The sequence below is a fragment of the Bactrocera tryoni genome, unplaced genomic scaffold (genome assembly GCF_016617805.1).
Source record: "Bactrocera tryoni isolate S06 unplaced genomic scaffold, CSIRO_BtryS06_freeze2 scaffold_11, whole genome shotgun sequence".
Taxonomy (NCBI): domain Eukaryota; kingdom Metazoa; phylum Arthropoda; class Insecta; order Diptera; family Tephritidae; genus Bactrocera; species Bactrocera tryoni.
In genome coordinates this window covers 2,670,766-2,698,195 of record NW_024395824.1, presented here as the reverse complement: position 1 = coordinate 2,698,195, position 27,430 = coordinate 2,670,766, and the positions used below count along the sequence as shown (strand labels likewise).

Here is a 27,430-nt window from a genome sequence, read left to right as displayed (position 1 = left end):
CAGGTTTTCAATAAATTTAAATAAGTTTCTTAATAAATTTAAATAAGTTTTTTTAAAAATTTAAATAAATTTAAGTAAATTTACATGTATTTTCATTTATATTTAATTATCAATACATTTTTTTTTAATTATTTGCCCTAGTTGTCCATTTTATTTTCTGATGCATTTCAGTCGATTTTTGTATTGAAATTTGACCGGCGTAGAAGCAAAATGCGAAACAATATGTATGATTGTTATTATGATTATGTCGTTTGCATATTTGTCTGTATGTTTGCGAAAGCAAATGTTCTACAAAAGCATATTTCTATACTTAAACAAAATTATTTGAACCATCGTATATTTCTTACATGCATAACCAAACCATACTTAAGATAACGCCACGAAGCACATAAAAAGTCACAATGTGAACGCAGGTTTGAATCTCGACGGACTTAGTCTTTAATTTTTGCATTTCAACATCGTAATACTATACTAAAAAATATTTTTCTTACTAATAGAAATTAAATTTATCACAGCAATATACCTAATATACATATGTATACATAATATTGCTGGGATAAATGTAATTTCTATTAGTACGAAAAATATTTATTAGTATAGTATACGATGTTAAAAGGCATACATCTTTCTATCCTATCTTGTGTATCTGCACATGCTCATATGAATGTATGTATACGCATGTGCGGGTTCAGAAATTCAAAGAATTCGCACAAAGAAAAGAAAAGAGAGACGAAAGAAATAAAGTCACATAAAATAATTGAGAATTCGCAAAAATGAAACACAAACGAAAGAAAAATAATGCACAAGCATACATAAGCGTACTGTACTTATTGACCACATTATTTTTGCGTAAAACCTTGGAATTTATTCATTAAAATCACCACTCAGAAGTCGTTTTATCCGTTGTAAGCGAGCGATTTTCGAAGAAACATCATTTCTAATATGCCACAACACAATATTAGAAATGAAGTTCATAAACCTCATGCTGTCAGATAAAACGATATACCTCGTCATCGCGGGTCGATTTCCAAAAAATTTAAATGAAGACTAACTACAGAAACGATCCTGTAAAGTATAGCCTTGTTTTTTCAACGGCCAACGCAGAGTATTTCAACCAAAATATACGCGAAATAGTTGAGAATTCGCAGAAATGAAAAACAAACGAAAGAAAAAGAAGCATAACTTCAATAATGCACAAGCATACAAACATACATATGCGCAGCAGCAGCAAGGAAAGAGGTAACAATCGGCGATCCATTGTATATTTCTTTCATGCATAACCAAACCATAATTAGGACAACGCAATACAAGTGTCAATGGTGGTGTTGGTGGTAAGCGCTTGAAAAGTTACGACGAGCACGTAGGCTCGAATACCAACAGAATTTATTTTTAATTGAACATGTCACCAACCAAAAATTGAAACATTGTTCTAGAAAAACAACAACAGCATAAGCATGGCAACATTGTGTTGTTGGTAGAAAAGCCGAGTTGTGCCGAAAGAAACGAACAAACGATCGCCGATTGTCGCCGCTTGCTGCTCGAACATCTTCGCAGACAAGGTCGCGTAGATTCATATTGAGCAAGGTTGCGCAACCTGAATCTATCGCAACCTTTTCCGAACTCGTATGAGAAGTATAACTTCAATAATAAATGATGTAGTTAATTAAAATTAAATGATGACGAGTAGGGCGGCGAGAATCCAATTCCATCTTGCCGGCGTTGGCGTTCGAATTGATGCAGATCGTGGTCGAGTTGTTGTTGCGATAATTTAGAAAAAAGAGGTCAGCGCGCAGGAACCGAGTTGTTGCAACGTTTCTATTCGAAAGTTTAAGGTAATGAGTCAAAAGCAGCGATGATCCAATCCTTTTGTTAGTTAGATAGTCGTCATTTGCTGTGGTGAAATCCAATTTGTCCCCAGGTGTGTTGTATTAGTGCATGTTGTTTTCCGATGCCAATTGTGGTGTTCTTCTCAGGGGAGTTGAGTTGTGCTAGGGTGCGCCAGGCTTTCCCGGATAGAGTGGGGGAGGCTTAACTCATTTAAACAAATGTATACAGACATCTTCTATCATATTAATCTTATGTAAAAATTTTGCAAATAAAATTTCATTCTTACAGTGTTCAAGGTATACGGACGTGTTTTTAATTCGCTCCGTGACTTCTGTGATTAAAACGCAAACAAGCAAAAATTAAAAGAAAAAACAAAAAAATTATTAAATAAAAGCAAACAAATAGCAAACAGTGCCCACAAGCTGCTATAATTAAAAATAAACAAATTGTGCACGAAACAAAAATTAAAAACAAAAAAAGAAAAATAATCAAACAAACAAAAATGAGTACTACTCAGCCTCACCAGCAAGGCCGTAGGCATTCTTTAAAAGCCTACTTTAGCTTTGTCGAGCCAACAACAGTAACTCCTGGCAAAAACAAAATTAACGGCGATGAGTTATCATGGCAGCGATCAGCTGAAAGAGCAAGTAAGCAAGTGCAGTCAGCAGGAGCAGCAGAGAACAGCAAACGGACAACAACAAATGCACTGTCAGCAACCAGTATGCAGGTACCAGCAAGCACCCGGACACCGAACGAAAACTAAATGCAAGGTGAGAATGTACTTTGATCGCTATATTAACGTAAAAGGAAACTAAGCAATGGTTCAGACGACGATGCGAAGGGTACCACCACAGTCGTTAATGCCAAACCACCTCCAATATACATATTTGCGCGAGCGTAGCAGTGCAGTTCTCTTCTTGCGAAATTAAGGGAAATTTTAGGTACTAACAATTTCCATATAGTGCCTTTGAAAAAAGGCAATATAGATCAAACAAAAATTCAGTTCTACACTGAAAAAAGTTTCAGGGAAATCATTAAATTTTTGTCAAATAAAAACAAGAATTACTACTCTTACCAACTGAAGAGCCCAAAAGGCCTAGTTGTTGTCATAAAAGATATAGAATATTCGGTAGACTCTAACGATGTGAAAGAAGCACTGAAAAAAGGTGGTTTTAGCATTAAATCAGTAGTAAATATTTTTAACAGGAACAAAGTCCCACAACCAATGTTCAAAATAGAACTGATGCCAAATTGTAACCAACTAAAGAAAAATGAAATACACCCAACTAAAGAAAAATGAAATACACCCGATTTACAATTTAAAATATCTGCTCTATCGCAGAATCACCATTGAGGAACCACGTAAGAGAAATGGTGAAGTACAATGAACAAATTGCCAAGAGTATGGACACACGAAAGCATATTGCACTCCACGCAGTGTCTGTGTGGTGTGGTAATCTACATCCTACTTCAAAATGTACTCTTAAAAAAGAGGATTTAAATAAAAAGTGCAGCAATTGTGGAGGAAATCACACTGCTAACTTACAGGGCATTCAAGCAAATGTATTCAACATTCCTCCTAATGAAAATATTGAAACCCTGTCCATATTTCAAAACCAGCTAATCCTAAAAACAATGCTACACAAGGGAGCTATGCAAACGTGGTGAAAGGCAATACTGCACAAATACAATTGCCCCAAAACCAACCAAATGGAAGCGTTAAAACTATTATTTTCAACCTTATCCAATGTATGACACAATTTATGGCTTCAATGCAAAATATGATTCTATTTTAAGTAAAAAATGAGTGTATTAAACATTTGTTTATGGAATGCTAACGGTGTTAACCAACATAAACTGAAACTTATTAAATTTCTGGATGAAAATAATATTGATGAAATGCTATTGTCAGAAACTCATCTTACGAACAAAAACAATTTCTTTATACAGGGATTTAGGCTGTATGTTACAAACCACCCAGATGGAAAGGCACATGGAAGAACAGCAGTGTTGGTTAGAAAACGGTTAAATCACCACGCATTAGATTCTTATGTCACAGCGCAATTACAAGCTACAACAATAGCTTTAAAAAATCGTTGCGGGGACTTAAACCGGACGTCATATACTGCCCACCTCGGTATAAAATACAGACATCCAATTTAAATACTTTCTTGGAACACTAGGCCATAGCTTTCCAGCAGGTGGAGATCACAATGCAAAACACACATATTGGGGCTCACGACTAATTAATCCGAAAGGACGACAATTGTATAAAACTGTTATAAATAGGCACAACAACATATCTCCTGGTAAGCCGACATATTGGCATAATGATCGTAAGAAAATACCAGATTTGATTGATTTTGCTGTAATCAAAAATAAAGATAAATCGCACATAACAGCTGATACATGTTCTGATCTATCTTCTGCTCACTCTGCTGTACTAATTAAATTATGTGAACAACCCATATTCGTTAATCCAAAAGTGAGAACTTCTTATAAAACGAATTGGCTAAAATACAAAAAATACGTGAGTAGCCACATTAATATTGAGTACAAAGTAAATGCTGTAAGAGACGAACGCATGAGAGAAGTCAGTGACATAATAACCAGCGCAGCTGTTTTAGCAACTCCAAACAAAAACTATAACCCGCTTGGTCCCAGAAAAATTACAAATAGTGAGATAGGAAAGCTTGTAAATAAAAAAAGGCGTGCAAGACGTGAATGGCAGATAAATCGCTCCCCCTCCACTCAGCTTCAATTGAAATCTGCTGCACGTACATTAAAAAAAGCGCTTAAACGTGAAGAAGAATTCAACACCGAAATGTATATAAAGAAGCGGTGTCCAAATTCCAACAAGCAAAACTCCCTTTGGAAAGCCTAAAAGTCCATGAAGGCACCAACTGACTCCAACATGCCTGTACGAGACTTGGGTGGAAATTGGGCTCGAAGTGACAAGGAAAAGGCAACTTATTTTGCAAATCACCTAGAGAAGGTATTTCAACCCAATTTGCCAAAGAAAAACTTTAAGCTGTCAATTTTACCAAACACAGCTAAAGAGTCGCTCGAGTCTTTCAAGACTTCACCTTCTGAAATTATTGGAATCATCAAAGAATTTAATCCAATAAAGTCGCCGGGACATGATATTTCCCCAAAAATGCTAATTAAGTTACCAATTATTGCTGTAGAGGTGCTGTCTTTGCTCTTCAATGCAATTCTTAGTTTCGCATACTATCCAATTTCATGGAAAAAGTCGCATGTTACCTTGATAGATAAACCTGGAAAGACTTAACACAGCCGTCTTCATATAGACCAATCAGCCTTCTACCCTGTCTTTCTAAAGTATTTGAAAAAGTATTACAATACCTATGCATCAATTTGGATTTCGTGCGAAACACGGCACAATAGAGCAATTAAATAGAATTACTAACGAAATAAGGAAAGCATTTGAGCACATGGAGTACTGTTCAGCAATATTTCTAGATGTAGCTCAGGCGTTTGTTAAGGTGTCGCACGAAGGTCTTTTATATAAATTAAAAAAAATTTACCTTTAGAATTGTATAAAACATTGGAGTCTTATTTAAATAAAAGACAATTTATGGTGAAAGTAGGAGATGTCATATCGGATGAAAGACCGATAAGGGCTGGTGTACCACAGGGTAGCGTTTACGCCCAACTCTATACATCATACGAGGTGTGTTCAAAAAGTATCGCGAATTTTAAATTTTCGCGGCTTACGTATATCGAATTTCGAATTTTTTGTGGCGTTATGTTACTCATGTCTCTCACTTATGCCGACAAGCTCGGCCATTTTGAATGTTCATTTAATTGTTGACAGCTGCTTTGCTTGCACATGTTTTGGATCGTCTTCGATGTTTACCTATTCAAAAAAATGGATCTAAGAACCTATATCAAATTTTGTGTGAAAAACGAAATTAAGTGCGCGGATGCATTCCGAATGTTGACTGTGGCATACGGAGAAGCTACCTTGGACCGAAGCTTTATCGGTGGTACAAAATGTTCTCAGAAGGCCGAGAAGATTTGAACGACGAAGAGCGTGCCGGACGCCCGAGCACTTCAACACAGACGAAAAAATTAATGAAGTGGAGAAAATGGTATTGGCCAATCATCGAATCACCGTTAGAGAAGTTGCTGAGGACCTAAAAATATCGACCTGTAAGTTATGCGCAATTCGCCAGAAACGCCCGAAACGCCCGGATTTGTGGAAGAACAAAAATTGACTTCTGCACCACGATAACGCCCCTGCTCACACATCGTTGCTTGTACGCGATTTTTTGGCCAAAAACAACACACTATTGATGCCGCAGCCACCGTATTCCCCAGATCTGGCCCCCTGTGACTTTTTCTTGTTCCCTAAACTGAAGAGGCATATGAAAGGACGACGTTACGCTTCTCTTGACGAGATAAAGACGGCATCGAAGGAGGAGCTGAAGAAGATAAAAAAATGATTTTTTGAAGTGCTTCGAAGATTGGAAAAACCGTTGGCACAAGTGTATAATATCTCATGGGGATTATTTTGAAGAAGACAAAATAGATATTCATGAATAAATAAATAATTTTTGAAAAAACACAATTTTCGCGATACTTTTTGAACCTCGTATATACAGTAGATCTTCCAACTGCTAACAATGTATTAACTTCAACTTTTGCGAATGACACAGCTATAGTGAGCCGAAACCACTGCACATTCTGGCATCAAGAATATTAGCGGAGCGAACTGACGTATAAATGTGAATGAACAGACTGACGTATAAGTGTGAATGCCCGGCAGTAAAAATAAACAATATTTTAGTACCCCAAGTGAACGAAGTAAAATATCTTGGTTTTCACTTAGATAGAAGGCTTACGTGGAGAAAACACATCTCTAGTAAAATAACATGTATGAAGATTAGAGCTGCAAATTTAAATTGGCTTTTAAATAAAAACTCTAAACTTAGCTTAGACAATAAAGTGCTTTTATATAATGTAGTCATAAAGCCGATTTGGATGTATGAAATTCAACTGTGGGGTACGAACTGTGCAATTAAGATTGATATAATACAAAGGTTCCAGTCGAAAATGCTTAGAACAATTACGTGTTCACCATGGTACATACGTAACGAAAATATCCATAAAGACCTTGGTATTCCTATGGTAAAAAAAGAAGTAGAAGATAACAGAATTAAATATACATCTAATCTCCGAGATCATTCAAACCCTTTGGCTAATGCTCTGGTACATTCCTGCGATCAAACACGCCTTAATAAAAGAGACATGCCTACGTATTGTCTCAGCGTACGTATCACCAAAACAGTTAAAAAAATAATGCACAGCATACAAACATACATATGCGTACACATGTGAATGTGTCACCAGCAAAAAATTTAAACATTGTTCTAAAAAAATAACAATTGTCTCAAAAAGCATAAGCATTACAAGTCAATATGACAGTTAAATAGGTGAAGCCCAAATGTAGTAAATCTTACAACAAAATTCAACAAGCGATCTCGCTTCATTCACAAAAACAGATGCCGTAACATCTCCCCGAGTATGCCTTTGCCTACAAGCGTCTTTTCGCGACGATGGCAAAAGCTAAAAATTATAAACTGAAGAACCTTCTGATTTTCTTCTGGAAGAAAAATTGACAATCCGTAAACTCGCAAAGCACAGAAAAAAGTGACAAAAGTGGCGACAAAGTTCTCGTCGATTTAAAATAACGGGTTGTCAAAAAAGTCTTGCGGTATTTTTATTGAATTGTTTTTTTTTTGTATTGAAATTGAAGTGAATTTTTGATGACTCATGCCCAGCTCTTGACCGATGCTACGGCTGCTACTATGCCGGTCTCTTTCGACCAATTCAGCGATTTTATCGCAATTTTCGACGACAGGCCTTCCGGAGCGTGGCGCATCTTCGGCCACCTCTACACCAGAACGAAAACGTTGAAACCATCGTTGTGCGGTGGAAATGGAAACTGTATCGGGTCCATAAACTGCACAAATTTTATTGGCGGCTTGAGATGCATTTTTGCCTTTATCGTAGTAGTACTGTAAAATATGCCGTATTTTCTCTTTATTTTGCTCCCTGTTAACTCGCGGACGACTTAAAAGAAACGACAATCAATCAAACACGTGTTAGCGCGTGAAATGAGCTTTGCAATAAGGTATAGCATGCGACGAATAAAACTAGAACTAGGCGCTTTCAGCGCCAAATAGCGAAAATACCGCAAGACTTTTTTGACAACCTATTATTTGTCAAATCTACAATATTTTGCCGTGGATCACAAAAAGCTGCGTCGATATGTATGCAAGTTCATACATTAACATACATACGGCGTTACGGCGATACGAGAAGCGGTGACAATCGGCATTCCTTCGTTTGTATTTTTCGGCCCAGCTCCGATTTTCTACCAACAACACAATGTTGTGACAAGTCGTGTTTATATGAGCACATTTAGGTTCATTTGACACATCTTCAATTTGTAATAGGCGGAATAAATATAATTTATTTAGAATAAAAATTTATATAAAATTATTACGTCTGAATGTTTCAAATCTAATTTTTGCCGATGGTGTAAAAAAATTAAAATTTTTAACATTTTTCGGAAGAAATCGTTCATATGATACAAAATTATCGCGCATATGTGACTTTGTATTTTTTTTAAAAGCATTGCTAAATAGAAGCGAAAATGGTGAATTCCTTACTTTAAGTTTTTCAGCTCTGTTCGCCGTCCAATCGAACATCATACAGAATTCAATTTGCACCTTCTCTATGTCTTTGTGTTCTCTGGTCTAGCTAGCTTCGAGTGCACATGTTCTCAAGATTGTATCGCCGAAACTATTACTCGGATCAAAATTTAGGACAATATTCTAGAGGTATTGTAGAATTTAATAAGAATTCGATTTTTCGAAACCCGTAAACCTATGTAACCCCTTAATATATACAGTGTCGGACAAAACATATTGGACTTATGCCTATGAGTTATATTATCATCACCTATTCTCGCAATTATCATTTTAAATATAAAAAATCACTCAGATTAGAAGAATAAAAACATACAAAACCTTAGAAATTTTTTGACTCCATGCCATTTTGTACGAAACAATTAAACATATTTAATATTCAGTGCGACAATATAATGATAATGACTGTTATATAATATTTTATAGCATAATTATTATTTTTAATTGCTTCACTGCATCTATTTGGCATAGAATCTATAAGATTGTTAATAACTTCTTGTGGAATGCTTAACCAGGCTTGTTTTACAGCTTCGAATAATGTTTTTTTATCTCCATTCACTCCCCTGTTTATCCTTCTATTTATTATATCCCAATGATCTCAAGAGGGTCGAGATCCGGCGATTGAGCTGGCCACTTTTACATTTATATGCTTTAGGTCGTTGTCCTGTGAAACGATAATGAAAGTGGCATTTTGCACTCGGCATGGGAAAGCATCACGTTCTCAAGGATGTCTTTGTAAATGAATCGATAGGTCCAACACCAAACTCGGAAAAACATCCCCATACATAATGCCACCTCCACCATGCTTAAACGTACCTTGGCAATATCGGGGATCTAACCTCTTATTGAACCGTCTGAATATTTCATATTAAATTTGGATTAATCAGAGAAAACCATTGTTTTCCATTGTTTTACTGACCAGTGGATGTGCTCCCGAGCAACTTGTAATCGGTTTAGTCGATTTTTCTTGACATAAATGGCTTTTTAGCTGCCCTATAACTCTAGCCCATTTACACACGCTCTTCGTTGTACAGTACGGCTGCTAACTTTCAAATTTAAGGCTTTAATCACTCTCGCTACCGACAGATCTGGAAACTTTTTAATTCTCTAAGTATTTTTGAATCGACTTGTCGTTTTGTAGCTTTGGTCATCCTTCACGGTGGTGAGATGGTCACAGATCTACTGTCTCTAAATTTATTTGAAATAAAGCTCGCTGTTGATTTATTGATACACATTTTTTTACAAACGTTTTTTTTTATAATCCATTCTTGCAGGCTTTAATAATTAATTGCTTTAATTGAATTGAATGTTTGTTTCCAGCCATGGTCACCTTTTGTTATTAATTTCTTGGTAATTAGTGGAATTTAAATCGCGTCACGGCTTTTTATGTAAAGACACTTCGTTATCTATATTAAAAGGATGCTTATTTTTTATGTCGTTGTTGGAATTGCATAGAGAATGCAAAATTGTCAGAAAATAACGGAATTTTCGACCTTTATTGCGAAAAACTGCGACTAGTCTAAAATTGTAATTTGTTTACATGTTTTTAGCATTCATAGCCATCAGTCCAATATGTTTTGTCCGACACTGTATGTATATATAATACGAGTACATATATGCAAATGTGTATAACGTTCCCGAACAATACATATACAAACCTACCTATATATGTATATGAACATTGTTGTGCAAAAACAAAAATTGTCTCAAATAGCATCAGAAGTCAATATGACAGCTAAATTGCCGAATTAATAATTTATAGTAAATTACACAACAACAACATTTTCATTCCGAAAGCAAGCCCACATTCAACGAGCAAAGTTTATTCACTCATAAAACTCATTCTCCAAGCATACTGGCTTTTCGCGACGAAAGCAAAAGCATATGTACATATTTGAGAAGGGAAAAATCACAATCCTGCAAATATACTATAAGTATTCAAATACATTAGAATAAAATTGGCAACATAGTATTTTTGTTGGTTAGGTAGTACTCCGCTTAAGTGCCTCTCCTTCTTCACTGCCTGTGATATATGACAGTAAAATCTTTTTTTACACGCTCGTTTTTACACAATTTTGATTTAACACGTATTTCTAAAATTTTTTTTTTTTTGTAGGATATCATCCAAATGGCAACTCTACTTCATGGCTTGTTTACTTTAAGGGAAAAACCCTTTTTATTTAACATATCAGTTTGCTGATCACGTAATATATAAAATAAAGTTCTTAAAGTTAAAGTTTATGTTAATTATACTATACATAAACAAACACATAAAATGCATTGTCATGCAAGACAATAGCATTCAACAGACAATAATGCAAACATAATCACTAAGGATAAAATGTTTGGGTTATCATATATAACCCATGGGTTCTTGGAATATATTTAAACTACTTTCTGTAAAAAACCCAAGGTCACACAATATATGTTTGTTAAAACAATAGGCAACATACGCACATAAAGATATAGTATATTTATTATTTAGGATGTGAAAAATAATATATAAATGTTTGAAATTTGAAAATAAAATCGGAATGAAATATTATTTAGCTTAGAATTTATTTTTTTCCCCACCAGTGATAAAAATCTAAAAAATGTGATTTAGGTTTAAAAAAACTGCAATAAGCCATTTTATTCTACTTCGTTTTTACGGTGCCTTTATTAGTACAATATCTAAGCAACAGCAGTTGAAAATCCTAGACTGTCTAAGAAGTAGCGAATGTCCAACATCAATTGGCAGAGCTTTTGGTTTAAATGAAGCTACAATAAAAAAAATTAAAAAACTAAGAGTTCCATTCGACATTCAGTAATTTCTAAGTCAGCACTTAGTTCAATAACAACTTCTAATAGTCGAACTTCTACTTTGCAGAAAACTGAAAAACTTATAATGTTATGGATTGAAGATTTACAGAAAAAATCATATTGATGAGAAGTTTATTAAAGAAAAAAACACTTAGAATACACAACCGACTTCAAGAGTTAGAACCATCAGTATCCCATCAGGGAACTAATAAAATTGATTTCAATGCAAGTCATGGATAGCAGACAGGTCTTCTGAAGAGACACGATTTTCACAATGTAAAAACTCAAGGAGAATCAGCATTAGCAGACGAAAATGCTGCAAAACTATCCGGTTGAACGAGCAAAAATAATTCAAGAGAGCAGATATACTCCAATATCAAATATCTAAAATGCAAAAAGAACATTCATACTAAAATTTCAAAAATCGGCTGGTGGCTTTAAAGTAGCCAAAGATCGGGTGACCCTCTTACTTTGCAGTAACGCATCTGGCGATAAAATTTTGAAGCCACTTTTAATCAACAAATCCCTTATGCCAAGAGCATTAAAAGGTAAGGACATTAAATAACTTCTAGTTCATTTTATGGCGAATAAAAATGCATGGACGACGGCTAATCTGAACGGTTTTTGCCGAATAATACTACTTCTCTGAATCAGTCACTCGATCAGGGTATTATATCAACATCTAAAATGAACTACATCAAGCAAACGTAAGACATACTTTAAATTCAGTAAAATAAAACAATTTGAATGTTATGGAAGTGTGGAAATTTTTTAATATTTTAGATTGCATTACACATGTTTCTTTTGTCATCCAACAGTTGCGGCAATTAACCTTAAATGCTTGTTGGAAAAACATTCTCCACTTCAGAACTGCAGAAATTTATTCTGAGATTATAAGTCTTTCAAATAATATAGGTGGCGATGGGTTTGACAACATCCAGACGGCTGACATCGATGAATTAAAAAAGATGCTCCTATTGATGATGATGACTTAATTAAAATTGTGACTAGCAATGAGAATAAAGATGTCAATAGCGACAGATTTTAACGGCTAATTTAATTCGTGAGGGCTACGTGTTTGGAACAACATTTTCTTGCTCATGATCCTTGATCCTGAAATAAAGCGTGTATTACAATTCCAACGTAAACTTTAATATTGTATCGCTGAGTATCAAGAACTATCTAAACAACTGGATGCATGTACGTTAGGGCGGGTCGATCGCCCATTGCTCTATAAAAATCATATTCTAGGGATTAAAATAAGATACTTTGCCGAAGGAACCATACCTCTAAAACGAATTTTGATGTCCCCCAATTTGGGTCGAACCTTTGGGTAGGGGCAAATTTTGAAAAATCCCACTTTGACCCATTTAGAGTGCTCCAATCGAGTCCAAATGTATGACCGACTCCCACTAACTTTGGACGGCCGATCCACCCATGCCAGTAGCACACCCCCTGGAACTCCCCTGGGGGGTTCCCCATACAATCATTTCAAAAAATTACCATTTTTGGTGATTTACAAGAAAAAATCAGCTAAATTGCTATGTTTTTTCTTTATTTTTATTTATTTATTTATAATAATATCTATTCTTTCTCTTAAGAAATTTATTAAGTCAGAACATATGTAAATGAAAAAATTAATTTAAGTGAGTTATAGAAAAGAACCTAAAAAAATTATTGTTTGAAGTCTTTTTTACTTTCAAGTCTTTTCAAGTCGCACGGCTCTCTAATGTCGTCGCCATAACAGCCTCTATATTTTCCGGTATAACCCGTTTGGAAACGCTAGCTAGCAATTGAACATGTCGTTCCGTTCCTTGTATGTGTGATGGAATTTTTGGATCATTAAACAGTGGATCATCTTGATTTAAATATTCTTTCAATTTATCGTACGGAATGCTTCGCGTGAATGGTGGTTCAAATACGATATTTCAAATACGATCATTCAAATTGATCATTTCCGTATAACTTGTGCAATTAAAGTTTATATCTGGTTTTTTATAAACTCTAAGTTCCATTGGCTCGTCAACATCGGTTCGATAGCGTAGAATTTTCTTGATGGCACAGTCGCGCTTTTCTTTCCTATCATCAAACAACATTGATAACAAGATATTTTCCGAATGCGCATATTATGAATTATCATTAATTTCTTGATTGACAATTTTGCGTAAGCGAGGTTTTAGAAATCGTGACCAACCGACAGAACTGTAATACTTGATATTGAAGTACATTGGCACATAACATTTAATTATAAATTCAACCAGAATTCTTAAATTTGCATCTGGATTTTCCGTTGTCACATATAATTGCAATAATCTAGCGGCCTTGGTGAGCCACCGAGAATGTACAATTTTCCCTGGTTTGATGTTAGCCAGATCCACCGGAACCACGGCGCTAGAAATTGCATGGGCCATGTCGTATAGGTACTTCGAATCGGTGGAAAATTCTTTTTTTTCTGGAGCAGGGGGCATATTTTGCAACTCAAAATATATAATAATAAAATAATTAAAAATGGTTGACAATTATAATAAATGAGTGATAGCAATAACTTACTGGAAGAGTTTCACAAGTTTCGATTTGACGGCTCAGTTTTCCGGTTGCCGATCTTGGTCCAGTGCTGGTTGATTTATCCAAAGCTTCAAACAAATGCTGAAACGGAAGTTCGTTGAAGTGTAGAAGGCAAACAAACCAATGCAATGGTCTTTTTAACAGCAATTCGAATCGTCGTATGGGCCAGTGTTTGTTGGCTCACCGTCAGTGCATATTCCAATTAATGTATTCAGTGATATATTTTTATAGTTGAAAAAACCATTTAATTTGGTTGTTTTGTATTCAGCGGTTTCATGTTCCAGTCTTACGTAACCAATCAATTCAGAATTGGGTTCTCTCAAAATAACAAGATGAGGTTCTTTTACCATCCTAGTATGATACTTCTCATCAATTTTATCTATCGTTAAAGTATCATCTTTTCTGCCATCGAATGAAAATGCTAACAAATTGGTATCATCTAACCGTTTTCGAAGCACTTCTTATCTCCATTTCTCTTATTCTCTGCGAACTTTCGATTTATCCATAATGAGAGGTTCGCCATGCTTATCTTTAATTTTAAAATCTTGCAAAAGAGCGGTTCCCAATGCTGATGCTACTCTGTCAGGCACACCAAATCTGTCACATACCAAGGCAAAGTTAAAACAATCCTATCTCTCTGTGTATTGTGAACTTGTGCTTCTATCCATATCTTCTTGAACCGGTGGCGGTGCGTATGTTGACGTATGTAGACGTTGCTCCTTGCTCTTCAGTTTCTATCATAAATGCATTCATTGTTAGTCTTCTCTGATTATGTTGATCGTGCATGAACTCTTTGAGGCGTTCGGGAACCCAGTCGCATGCACATGGAGCTGCCTTTAAATCCCATTTACATGTTCCAATGTAAAACATTGTTTCCAGAGATTTTACATACTCTGTAAATTGTTGGGTGTTGTTTCTTCTCTTGATTTGCTCTTGATACTTGTCAAGCAATTTATTCAATTTATTACATACACTTTTCAGCATAATTTCCATACCAAATTTTTCCCAAATTCCAATCAACTTATCTTGTACTTGAATAGTGAATGATTTATGGGAAAACTTTTTTTGTTCTGTTTTAGCACGTTCGCTTAAGTAAAAATAATATCTCAAGATATCCAGATGGGTTGGTAAATTAAGATCAGTCAAATCAGTAGACACACCAAAAACAGTAACATCATGCTTGGGTATATGACTCATTGGGTTTTCGATAGTTGTTGATGTAGTTGCTTCATCTTGCGGTGTAGAGGATGGTGGATTCATTGTAAACTTTTTGAGGTAATAAGAATGAAATGGTAATTGTAAAGTAAGACGCGTAGGGATTTACATACCCTGTAAATTGTTGGGTGTTGTTTCTTCTCTTGATTTGCTCTTGATACTTGTCAAGCAATTTATTCAATTTATTACATACACTTTTTTCAGCATTATTTCCATACCAAGTTTTTCCCAAATTCCAATCAACTTATCTTGTACTTGAATAGTGAATGATTTATGGGAAAACTTTTTTTGTTCTGTTTTAGCACGTTCGCTTAAGTAAAAATAATATCTCAAGATATCCAGATGGGTTGGTAAATTAAGATCAGTCAAATCAGTAGACACACCAAAAACAGTAACATCATGCTTGGGTATATGACTCATTGGGTTTTCGATAGTTGTTGATGTAGTTGCTTCATCTTGCGGTGTAGAGGATGGTGGATTCATTGTAAACTTTTTGATTTGGAATGGTCACTTCACTTATTATTTTTTTTGAAATACCATAGTGGTTATTGCTTTAGTTCTCCTCACTTTCAGAGGTAATAAGAATGAAATGGTAATTTTAATTCTATTTCAAAATTTGCCCCTAGCCAAAAGTTCGACCCAAATTGGGGGACATCAGAATTCGTTTCAGAGGAATGGTTCCTTCGGCAAAGTTTCTTGTTTTGATCCCTAGAATATGATTTTCATAGAGCAATGGGCGATTTTTTTGCCTCCCCACAAATCGATCCGGCCTAATGTACGTATATATATTTTTCGAATATTGGCTTGACCTCACTATACAAATGTACATATATGTATATGGCGAAGAACTGATAAAGAGCACGCATCAGCTTCTTCGTAAAATACACAAAAAGGAGATGTCACAATCTGCGCCCACTATTGTGGAATAAGTCTCCTAAACATTGCATATAAGCTTCTATCGAGCGTATTGTGTGAAAGATTAAAGCCCACAGTCAGCAAACTGATTGGATCTCATCAGTGTGGCTTTTGCCCTGGAAAACCAAGAACTGACCAGATATTCACCATGCGCTAAATCTTGGAAGAGACCCGTGCAAAACGAATCAATACACACCACCTCTTTGTCGATTTCAAAGCTGCTTTCGACAGCACGAAAAGGAGCTGCCTTTACGCCGCGATGTCTAATTTTGGTATCCCCGCAAAACTAATACGGCTGCGTAAACTGACGTTGGGCAACACAAAAACTCCGTCAGGATCGGGAAGGACCTCTCCGAGCTGTTCGATACCAAACGAGGTTTCAGACAAGGCGACTCACTATTATGCGACTTCTTCAACCTGCTGCTGGAGAAAATAATTCGAGCTGCAGAACTGAATGAAGCAGGTACAATCTTTTATAAGAGCGTACAGGAGCTGGCAAATGCCGATGATATTGATATCATCGGCCTGAACACCCTCGCCGTTAGTTCTGCTTTCTCCAGAAGCAAAGCAAATGGGTCTGGCAGTGAACGAGGGCAAGACAAAATATCTTCTGTCATCAAACAAACAGTCGTCGCACTCGCGACTTGGCTCTCACGTCGCTGTTGACAGTCATAACTTTGAAGTTGTAGATAGTTTCGTATATTTGGGAACCAACATAAGCACCACCAACAATGTCAGCCTGGAAATCCTTCGGACTAAGTAGGCAAGTAAAAAGTAAAGTCCTCTCTCGACGAACAAAAACCAAACTCTATAAGTCGCTCATAATTCCCGTCCTGCTATATGGTGCAGAGGCTTGGACGATGACAACATCTGATGAGTCGACGTTACGAGTTTTCGAGAGAAAGGTTCTGCGAAAGATTTATAGTCTTTTGCCCATTGGCCACGACGAATATCGCATTCGACGAAACGATGAGCTGTACGAGATATACGACGACATTGACATAGTTTAGCGATTTAAGAGACAGCGGCTGCGCAGGCTAGGTCATGTCGTACGTATGGACGAAAACGCTGCAGCTTTGAAAGTATTCGACGCAATACCCGCTTGGGGAAGCAGATAAATATTGCACACATATAGCATATGTTTTTTTTAACGTTAGATTTGACGCAATTTCTCCATGAAGACATACATCAAAAAAATTTATTATACAAATACTCAACCAAAAGCGCATGAAAATATTGTGAATACGTATACATACATATTTATTTTTCATAGATGTACTCGCATCAGCATTATTTTTCTCATTTCATACTCAATGTTGTTATTTTTGAGTGCGCTGGGGTAAAACAATTGTGAAATCCGCTCACACCATGAACCCTCTCTATCTACCTCGTCGACGAACTCAACTTGGTAATTATTAATAGGGGTATTCAGACAGAACGTGTTGATCTGGTAATTCGTTAGTTGATACTTCGTTAAAACACTTAACTTTTAACATACTTTTTGTTCTACCTCAGTAGTGGGTATAAATTTTGTTCAAAACAGCTGATTAAATTTTAATTAACCTAAGAACCGTGACATACATCTATACAACTCAATCTCGTGACTTGGGCACTCAGGGCACAGTAATGTATTCTGTATGGAAATTTAGACTTTTAAGACGTTTTTTTCATAGTAAAGTCAATATTTCGCTTATTTATGCAAATAATTTAATGAAACTTCGGTTTATTGCTAGAAACAAATTTATTTTTATTGAAAACTATGAAAATCACATAAAGTTTTAATTTCGAACTGCTAAAATGGGTGGAATTCTTCTCTGTCTTTTTGATATATATTGATTGGGTGTAGACGTTGTTGGAGTATTGTCCACATCTTCATCATTGTCTGAGACCGTGTCAGCTTCGGCATTGTATTTTGCAAAATAGCACTTTTCACACGTCCTTATAGAGTGTTTGGTGCATGTCGGAATAAGGCAATGTTCACAAACTGCTGTTGTTTTATAATCGATCTTATCAGTTTTGCAGGTTTCACATGCCATGGGCCAGCGGCTTACTTTTATTTTGCCAGAGAATCCACGTAGTATTTATCACGTATGACTTATGCTTTTTTGTTACAGAATTTACATCTTCGCAGGCATGAGCAGTTGAAAAAACTAGCACATTTTTCTTCGAAAGTGTTGTAAAGCTTACTAATTGCATTGATTTTGAAAAACAAAACACAGATTCAAATACACCTCTTTTTTTGCTTCTTCAGAGGATGTAAATAATTTTGGCAATTGTTGCTTATTGCCTCGAATTGTGCACAAGCAAATCTTCCGCCAATTCATAACTTGTGAAAAAGTTGTCCATCGTTATATTCGCACCCCTGTCCAAATATTGGTTGTTGACTCGCATAACGAGATTGTGCGCAATACCACGCGACCGCTGTTGATTAGGCTATGCACCCAAATATACTTCGCCTGCAAGTGGATAGGTGGTTTTTGCGTCAACAAGCCAAAATATTTTTATGCTTCCAGGCTTTCAGGGAATGTATTGGCGGAAACTGCATCGATTTCTTGTTGAAAGTAACTGCTCATCAACAGTCAATTCTTTACCTGGGACAAATGGTATCGTCAAATTCCCCAGGAATAATATCCATGTATGACGAATAGGCGCCAATTTGTCGTATCGTAGTCTCTCAGCGCGAGTCCGGGAATCGTCAAAGCGTATAAAACGGCATAATTGCTCAAACCGATGCAGTGACATCACTGCTCTATAAAAGGGTTTGTTCGTTTTGTGAAAAAGATCCTTAGCATGAACTGAGCTTGCTTTCTCAGCTCCGGAGTATAAAATTATTGCAATCGTCATTGTCTCTATCGACAGCAGCCTCCTCGTGGATATATTCTTCGAAGCGTGGATCACTACTGGGCTGATCATTATCATCTCCGTAGTTCGATTGGTCACTGGGTATCGATTCGTGGTCACAACCAAATTTAGGTTCTCTTCCACCATCATCATCACCGCTATCATTAGCAATCAAATAATTTGAAATATTCACCTCTTCTTCTTCCGTCAATTCACGCCGTAAATTGGCCAAATAAATCGCCAATTCTTCACTCATTTCAAAAAACTATATTTGTCACAACTGAAAATGAACACAAATGAACTGTTCAGTTGAAAATATTACACGAAACTAATTAGAATCACCAAAAACGTGAGAAAACTTCGCTTCTTCATACAAAATATATGAAGAAATATTATGGCCACTGAGTGCCCCAAGTCACGTATAGCATACTCACCATATAAAACGCCGTTACTTCCTTATTATAAGAGTTATATACCCAAAATTTCGTCAAGTTATCACTAAAATTATAGTTTATCATTGTGCAGAAAATGGGTCAAATTGGACTGCCCGAACTTAAGTAATTCAAAATCAAAAATGTGTATGGGTACTGAGTGCCCAACTCACGGTTCTAAGGTTCTACTAACTTTTGAAAAATTTGTCAAAAACTATTTTGTAGTGCAAGCAAGTGTATTTTTTCGCAATGAATGAAGTTAACTTTTGAGGCAAAAACGCAAATCAAATAGCCGAGTGATGTTACCAAGTAACGAAAAACTTTCATGCTTACCAGTCTGGTACTTTGTTACTCGGTAAAACGGTAACGTGTTAATTTTAAAAAAACAAAACGCTCGTAAAAAACTACCGAGTAACGACTAACGAATTAACAATGCTGGTCTGAATATCCTAATATTTGTTGGACTATTGCTAAACTGAGCGACTCCACGGACTTCGTTTATTTTGAAATTTTCTTTAAAGTCGGAGAATTTGTGCAATAAGGGACAAATGTCAAAATCCGGGTCTTCGAGTTATTGTGTGCGTTTTCATCTGATGTCGGTTTCCTTGTGTAGGATGGGCGTGCTGTTAACGTCGTTAAGTAAAGTGAGAGAAACGCCTTGCCGTAAACGCAAGTCGTTTTTGCTGAACTTCGTTTTATCTTGTACAACCGTCATGTTTTACGGGGGTCAGTACTGCTGATCGAGGCGAGCAAATCTTTTCTATTAGAACATTTTTGATACATACGAACCTACTTATTATCATGGCTCTAGAAGCTTGTATATGGTATGGAATTCAAGTCACCTTTTTTGAACTTAAAAATTATGCCCTTTGATCATTATAGAGTATCGTTTCACTATTCCTAGTCGCAAATATGTGTAAGTGCAGGATGTTGTAACATACTTGTCAAATAATAACAAGAATTACTACTCTTACCAACTGAAGAGTTCTAAAGGCCTAGTAGATAAAAGGTATATAGCCTTCGGTAGACTCCAATGATGTTAAAGAAGCACTGGAAGAATGTGGTTTTAGTACTAAATCAGTAGTAAATAGTTTTAACCGAAATAAAGTCCCACAAACAATAATCAAAATAGAATTGATGCCAAATTCTAATCAACTTAAGATAAATGAAACACATCCGATTTACAACCCAAAATATCCGCTCTATCGCAGAATTACAGTTGAGGAATCACATTACAAGAATACATACATAAGAGGCGTATTGATATGCTTAACTAATAAAGCAAACATTATTAATAAAATAAACATGTGTATGTAAATGAATAATAATGCAAACATAGATATACTGATATACAGTAACTAAAAAATAATGATTATTACATTAACGTAGTATATATTTTATTTAATAAATGCGAAAGCGTAATACAAAATTGAAAATGGTAGATACTCTAATAATAGTTAATTTTGCCAACTCTCTATATACATATATATAGATATACATCTGTAATATATACGCCACTCCAACTTTATGTATGTATGTATTTTTACATCAGCGCCTCATAATATTGACCTGCTTCGTGCAAGAATTATCTCAAAGACTAATGGAAAAAAATATATAAGAGAAATGGCCCAGTGCAATGCACAAACTGCCAAGAGTATGAACACAAGAAAGCATATTGCACTCCACGCATTGTCTGTGGACGTCCTACTTCAAAATGCATTCCCAAAACAGAGGATTTAAACAAAAAATGTTGGAATTGTGGGGAGAGCACACCTCATACTATAGGAGTTGTCCTGTGTACAAAGATATAAAAACGAAATTGTCTATCGGTATTCAAGCACGTCGTAACCAAATGTTAAAAATTCTTCCTAACGAAAATATCCATATTTAAAAGCCAGTAAACCTTAAAGACAACGGTACTCAAGGGAGCTATGTAAACGTAGTGAAAGGCAACACTGCACCAACGCAATTGCCCCAAAATCAACCAAATGGAAGCATTGAAACTACGATTTTCAACCTTACCCAATGTAATTACCCAATTTATGACTACAACGCAAAATGATTCTTGAGATAATCAATGCTCATAACCAAATATTGCAAACTTTTTTAAGTAAAAAATTAGCGCATTGAACATTTGCATATGGAATGCTAACGGTGTTGACACACATAAATTAGAACTTATTAGGTTTCTGGTTGAAAATAATATAGATGTAATTGTCAGAAACTCATCATACGAATAAAAAATATTTCATTATACCTGGATTTACACTTTATGTTACAAACCAACCAGATGGGAGGGGACATGGTGGAACAGCAGCGTTGGTTAGAAAACGATTAAATTACCACGCATTAGAATCTCATGCTACAGCGCACTTACAAGCTAGAAAAATATCTATAAACAAGTAAGGAAGGGCTAATTCGGGTGTAACATTTTACACTCTTGCAGTTTGCAAGAATCAAAGCCAGGGAAATACCGTACGATATTGTAAAACGTCAACCAGAGGATCGAGATACATGTACATATTAGTGGATCCGGCCACGCTGTGTATACAGTTTATACTATTATTCATATAATAAACTGTGGCAACCCCAAAGTAACGTGGCAGCCCCAAATGCAACTCTGAAAAAATTAAAGATATGGTATCTCGAAAACTGGATAAGCTGTCAGCTTGACGAACCACCATTTTTCTTTCTTCTTGGCGCATCATCACGGCTGCAAGCACGTCTTACCATTTCAATCTCCAAACCATTGTATCAGTTTCTTGTATATATTTTTTTTTTAATAAATCAAGCGTTATTGTGGGCATCCCACATATTGGTGACCCCGGCAAAAGGTAAAATGACGGAAAAAGAAGCGGTAAACCAGGTAACACAAAATTTGCAGCATCGGGGCCAATGGGCAGAGGACGTCCAAACCCGCAACCTGGAAGTGGCCAAAGTTTCCATTAGGATCCCACCATTCTGGCACGCGAAGCCAGAACTGTGGATGGCACAGGTAGAGCCGCAATGCATTGCCGCAGGCATAACGAGCGACAAAACGAAGTATCACACCGTCGTGGCCGCAATCGAAAATAACGTGCTAGCCCAAATAAGCGACATAATTCTCAATCCACCGAACAGTGATCTGTATACCACGCTAAAAAAACGTGTAATAACGCAATTCGCGGACTCGGAACAAAAACGCGTAAAAAAGCTACTGCAAGAACAAGAGCTTGGTGATATGTGTCCATCGCAGCATTTGCGCGAAATGCGAAGTTTTGCAGGCAGCGAAATTAACGATAATATACTAAAGTCCATTTGGATGAGTCGGTTACCTTCCAACATGCGACTAATAATTTCCATCAACAACGAACCGCTCGACAAAGTTGCCCTGCTCATTGACAAAATATATGAGGTTAGCCACACCCCACACGTACACGTGGTCGAAACTCCAAACACAGCAACACCCAATCAATCCAACATCGAGCAGCAGTTAGCCGAAATTACGAAAGAGATAGCCTCAATAAAGGCGAACATAAATCGTCGGCCTAGAAGTCGCAGCAGAAGCCGTCGTCCGTCACATTCCGGTATGCAAAGCAACAATTCGAATGGTTTGTGCTGGTACCATCACAAATTTAGCAACGATGCCAAAAAATGTCGTAGTCCTTCCGCAAAAAAATTAAACTAACTAATCTGTCGTCAATGGCGGTTGACGACAGGCTCAACAATAAAAACCACCGCTTAATAGTTCGAGACAAAAAATCAGCAATAAACTTCCTCATCGACACGGGAGCTGAAGTCATCATAATTCCACCGACGCAACAACAACGTAGATTCCCGGACAAAAACAACTACCTCTACGCAGCAAACAGATCCACTATAAAAACTTACGGCGAAAAACTATGTTCCTCAATCTGGGTCTACGCCGCCAATATTCCTGGAAGTTCATAAGCCATCATCGGAGCGGATTTTCTATCGCATTTCAACTTAGCAGTCAATCTACGACAACGCAAACTCATCGACGACGTCACAAACACCAGCAGACTGTGTTTAATATCAACAAATAAAAAGGTAGTTTCCAATTTATCTTACAATAAAGATTATCAGCCGTTCCACGATTTATTGGGGAATTTGAAGACAACACGATGGAAAAGTTTTCAGTCAAAAAACCACAACACTTTGTCACGCACCATATCGTCACCAAAGGACCACCAGTCTTCTCTAAACCGAGACGTTTATCTCCCGAGAAGTTAGAAGCAACAAAAGTCGAGATACAACTCTTGCTGAACGCAAGCATCTGTCGCCCATTGCGCAGCCCATGGGCAAGCCCGCTGCGCATGACAAAGAAGAAAAACGGCGAGTGGAGGCCATGCGGGAATTTCAGGCGACTAAACGTTGTCACCGAACCTCACAGATACCCCCTGCCACACCTGCACGATTTTACTCATTCCCTACACGGTTGCAGAATTTTTTCCACACTTGATCTGCGTCGAGCCTTCCACCAGATTCCTGTGGAGCCGAATGACATACCAAAGACTGCAATCACAACGCCATCCGGCATGTTTGAATTTCCATTTATGTGCTTTGGTTTAAGGAATGCCATTCAAACGTTCCAAAGATTCATGGATCACATCTTCCGTGAATGCGACTTCGCCTGTCCATACCTCGATGATATTTTGATATCATCGAAGGATATGAATCAACATCGTCATCATCTACAATTGGTATTTAGACAGTTACCCGAGTACGGCCTTGTTACCAACCGTTCGAAATGCATACTAGGTCAGCCGCAAGTTAAATTTTTAGGTTTCAAAACAAGCCGCAGTGGAATTTCACCCCCAGAAGAACGAGTATGAGCAATTCAAAATTTCAACCTACCTTCTAGAGCATGTAATGTGCGACGTTTTCTCGGTATGGTAAACTTTTCTCGCAGATTCTTGCCTTGCACCGCAGAAAGGCAAATGACGTTATTCAGCCTCATAAAAGGTTACAATAAAAAGCAACACATCGCCAGTTGATTGGACAATTGAAGCAAAGGGGGCGCAACTCAGATTGACGGTGGATGCATCTAAAGCTGCGGTAGGAGCTGTGATACAACAACACGACAACGACCAGTGGCAACCACTAGGTTTTTATTCCGAACGCCTTACCGAAACGCAAACACGATACAGCACTTACGATCGTGAAGTATTAGCGGCATACAAAGCAGTCAAATATTTTCAACATATGCTAGAAGGAAGAGAATTTTTCATCCTCACCGACCACAAGCCATTGCAGTTTGTGTTCCAGAAAAAGCTAGAAAAGGCATCTCCGCGTCAAATGCGCCATTCGGAATTTATCGCACAATTCACAACAGACGTCCGATACATCCCCGGAAGAAAAAACGTTGTAGCTGATGCAATGTCACGTATTGACGCCATACACACTCCATGCACCATCGACTGCGCAAACTTGCGGAGAGTCAAAAGTCTGACTCAGAGCTCAAATCCTCACTAGCCTCGAATTCCAGCCTATTAATCGAACCTTTTACGATTCCAGACACCGACATAGACATCTTGTGTGACGTAAGCACCAGCCAAGTCCGACCGTACTTAACTCCTTCGTTTCGCAAAACAGTTTTCGATCCATACATAACATGGCACACACTGACGCCGCTAAAACAACAAAATTTATCGCATAAAAATTCGTGTGGCCGAATCTCCAAAAAGATTGCCGCTTATGGTCCAGGCAGTGCATCCCGTGCCAAAGAGCTGCGCCACAACAGAGCACCGTTGTCAACATTCACGTTACCAGAGCAACGATTTGACCACATAAATATGGATATTGTTGGATTATCGATACTGTTTGACAATAGTCGATCGTTATTCCCGATGGTTAGAGGCACTCCCGCTTGAAGACAAGACGACAGAGACCATTGCACTCTCTGGATCGCTAGATTTGGAGTACCGAGCAGAGTAACAACGGATCACGGTAGACAATTTGAATCTACACTATTCCGAGAACACTCCACACTTTTAGGCATCAAGCACTTACGTACCACTGCATATCACCCCGCGTCAAACGGGATTATCCAGCGATGGCAGCGATAAAATGCTATATGACAAACAACTGGGTCGAAGTTCTCCCGCTCATTCTTCTAGGTTTTCGTTCCTCATGGAGAGATGATTTAAGAGCGACACCCGCAGAAATGGTTTATGGACGTACACTTCGATTACCTGGCCAGTTCTGCCCAGATTCTTTTTGTGTAGAAGCAGTTTGGCTGCGAAAGCAACAATGACGTTTTTTGTTTTAATTAAATTTAGTTTATCGCCTTGCAGTTGGAGATTCATGTCGTTGAACAATTTATACAGGTCTGTCATGTAAGCTATATCATTCTTTGATGTTATGAGCTTGTCTTGCAATTCTGTATCTTTAGTTTCCAAGAACTCTATAACAGAGTCAAACAGGTTGTAAAATCGAGTCAGACAATTGCCTCTTGATAGCCAACGAACTTCAGTATGAAACAACAAACGGTTGAAATCCTCGTCATTAGTAACACAAAACTGATGAAATAATCTATCATTCAAAGAGCTATTTCGGATTTTATTGACTGTTTTGATGACATATTGCAGTGATTGAAATAGTTTTTCACTTAAGTTTCTAGCAACTGGTGTCTATGAATAACGCAATGTACACCAAGAACATCTTGAATTTTATTTTTTAAGTACGCTATGAAGCCTTTATGGCACCCTTGTCATAGCCGGAGCGACATCCGTAGCAACTGAAATAATATTTTTCAAAGGAACCTCTTTCTCATCGCAAAACTTTTCCAATATATTGAATATGGTTTCGCCTTTTGTATCGGTCTCTAAATTTCTAGCAAATAATAGTTCTTCACATATTTTCTCATCTTAAAAAAACTCACGTAAGACAACAACAATGCTTCATTAGTTGGTAAAGTGGACTCATCCAGCTGAATTGAAAATTGACTTGACCGCAGGTGATCGCATAATGATTCTTAAATGTTTTCAGCCATTTCATCAATTCGTCTTTTCCCAGAATTATTACTCAAAGGAATTTTTCGGATAATATCTGCTGCCGGTTTATGAAGCACAGTAGTTATTACTTCATTTATTGCTGGCAATATTAACTCTTCTCCGATGTTATGTGGTTTGCCTTTTTGAGCAATTAACAAAGAGATATTGTACGAAGCTCGAAGTCCGTCGTCATCTTGCTTAGCAGCCGCCGAAAATAGTTTTGCAACCTCTTGACTGAATATTATGCTTCTTCTCTAGGTCTTGAAAATATGCTACATTCTTGTCTTTCTTATCTGGATGCATTTTATTCAAATGATCTTGCAGTCTTCAAGGCTTCATCCGAAAATGTTCTTGGACATAGAAGACACAAAGGCGAGGATGGGTTTGTGGGATTTTCAATGAATCTGAATTGAATATATTCCGCGAAGCTCGAAGTCCGTCGTCATCTTGCTTAGCAGCCGCCGAAAATAGTTTTGCTACACTTGGCTGAGTATTATGCTTCTTCTCTAGGTCTTGAAAATATGCTACATTCTTGTCTTTCTTATCTGGATGCACTTTATTCAAATGATCCTGCAGTCTTGAAGGCTTCATCCGAAAATGTTTTTAGACATAGAAGACACAAAGACGACGATGGGTTTGTGGGATTTTCAATGAATCTGAATTTAATATATTCCGCACAGTACTGCCGTCTCTTCATTTTACTTCCGACATTGTTTTGCTTTGAGAAATACGTTCAACTTCGCGAGTAGTGTAAAGGAGGCGTAAGTACTGCTTATCTATTGCGCGCAAAACCACAAATGAAAATAAAATAAATATTACATTGTTTATATAGGAATGCTTAAGCAGCACCCACCGACAGGAATAAAAGAATCATGCATTAACTCGTTTATCTCATTCGACGCTCAGTCGTACACAACAAGTCCGAACAAGTATTCAATGAACCAGCCGATTGATACGGGAATACACAATATGAGTTATTTAACAAAACGTTGATAAAACATGATAGATAACTACGAGTACTAATAACTACTAAAATGCGAAAGTGTGTCTGTTGCCTTTTTGTGTCTACTTTCGTTATGAAACGGAGCGACCGATTGGC

The 27,430-nt window shown here is 37.0% G+C and overlaps 1 protein-coding gene and 1 pseudogene across 4 annotated transcripts in view; one reads left to right on the top strand and one right to left on the bottom strand.

Annotated features, from left to right (window-relative positions):
- LOC120779448 (putative dual specificity tyrosine-phosphorylation-regulated kinase 3 homolog) overlaps positions 1–27,430 on the top strand; it is a 200,671-nt gene that overhangs the window by 129,877 nt on the left and 43,364 nt on the right. The window lies entirely within an intron of this gene.
- On the bottom strand, positions 880–1,082 carry LOC120779927 (annotated as a pseudogene).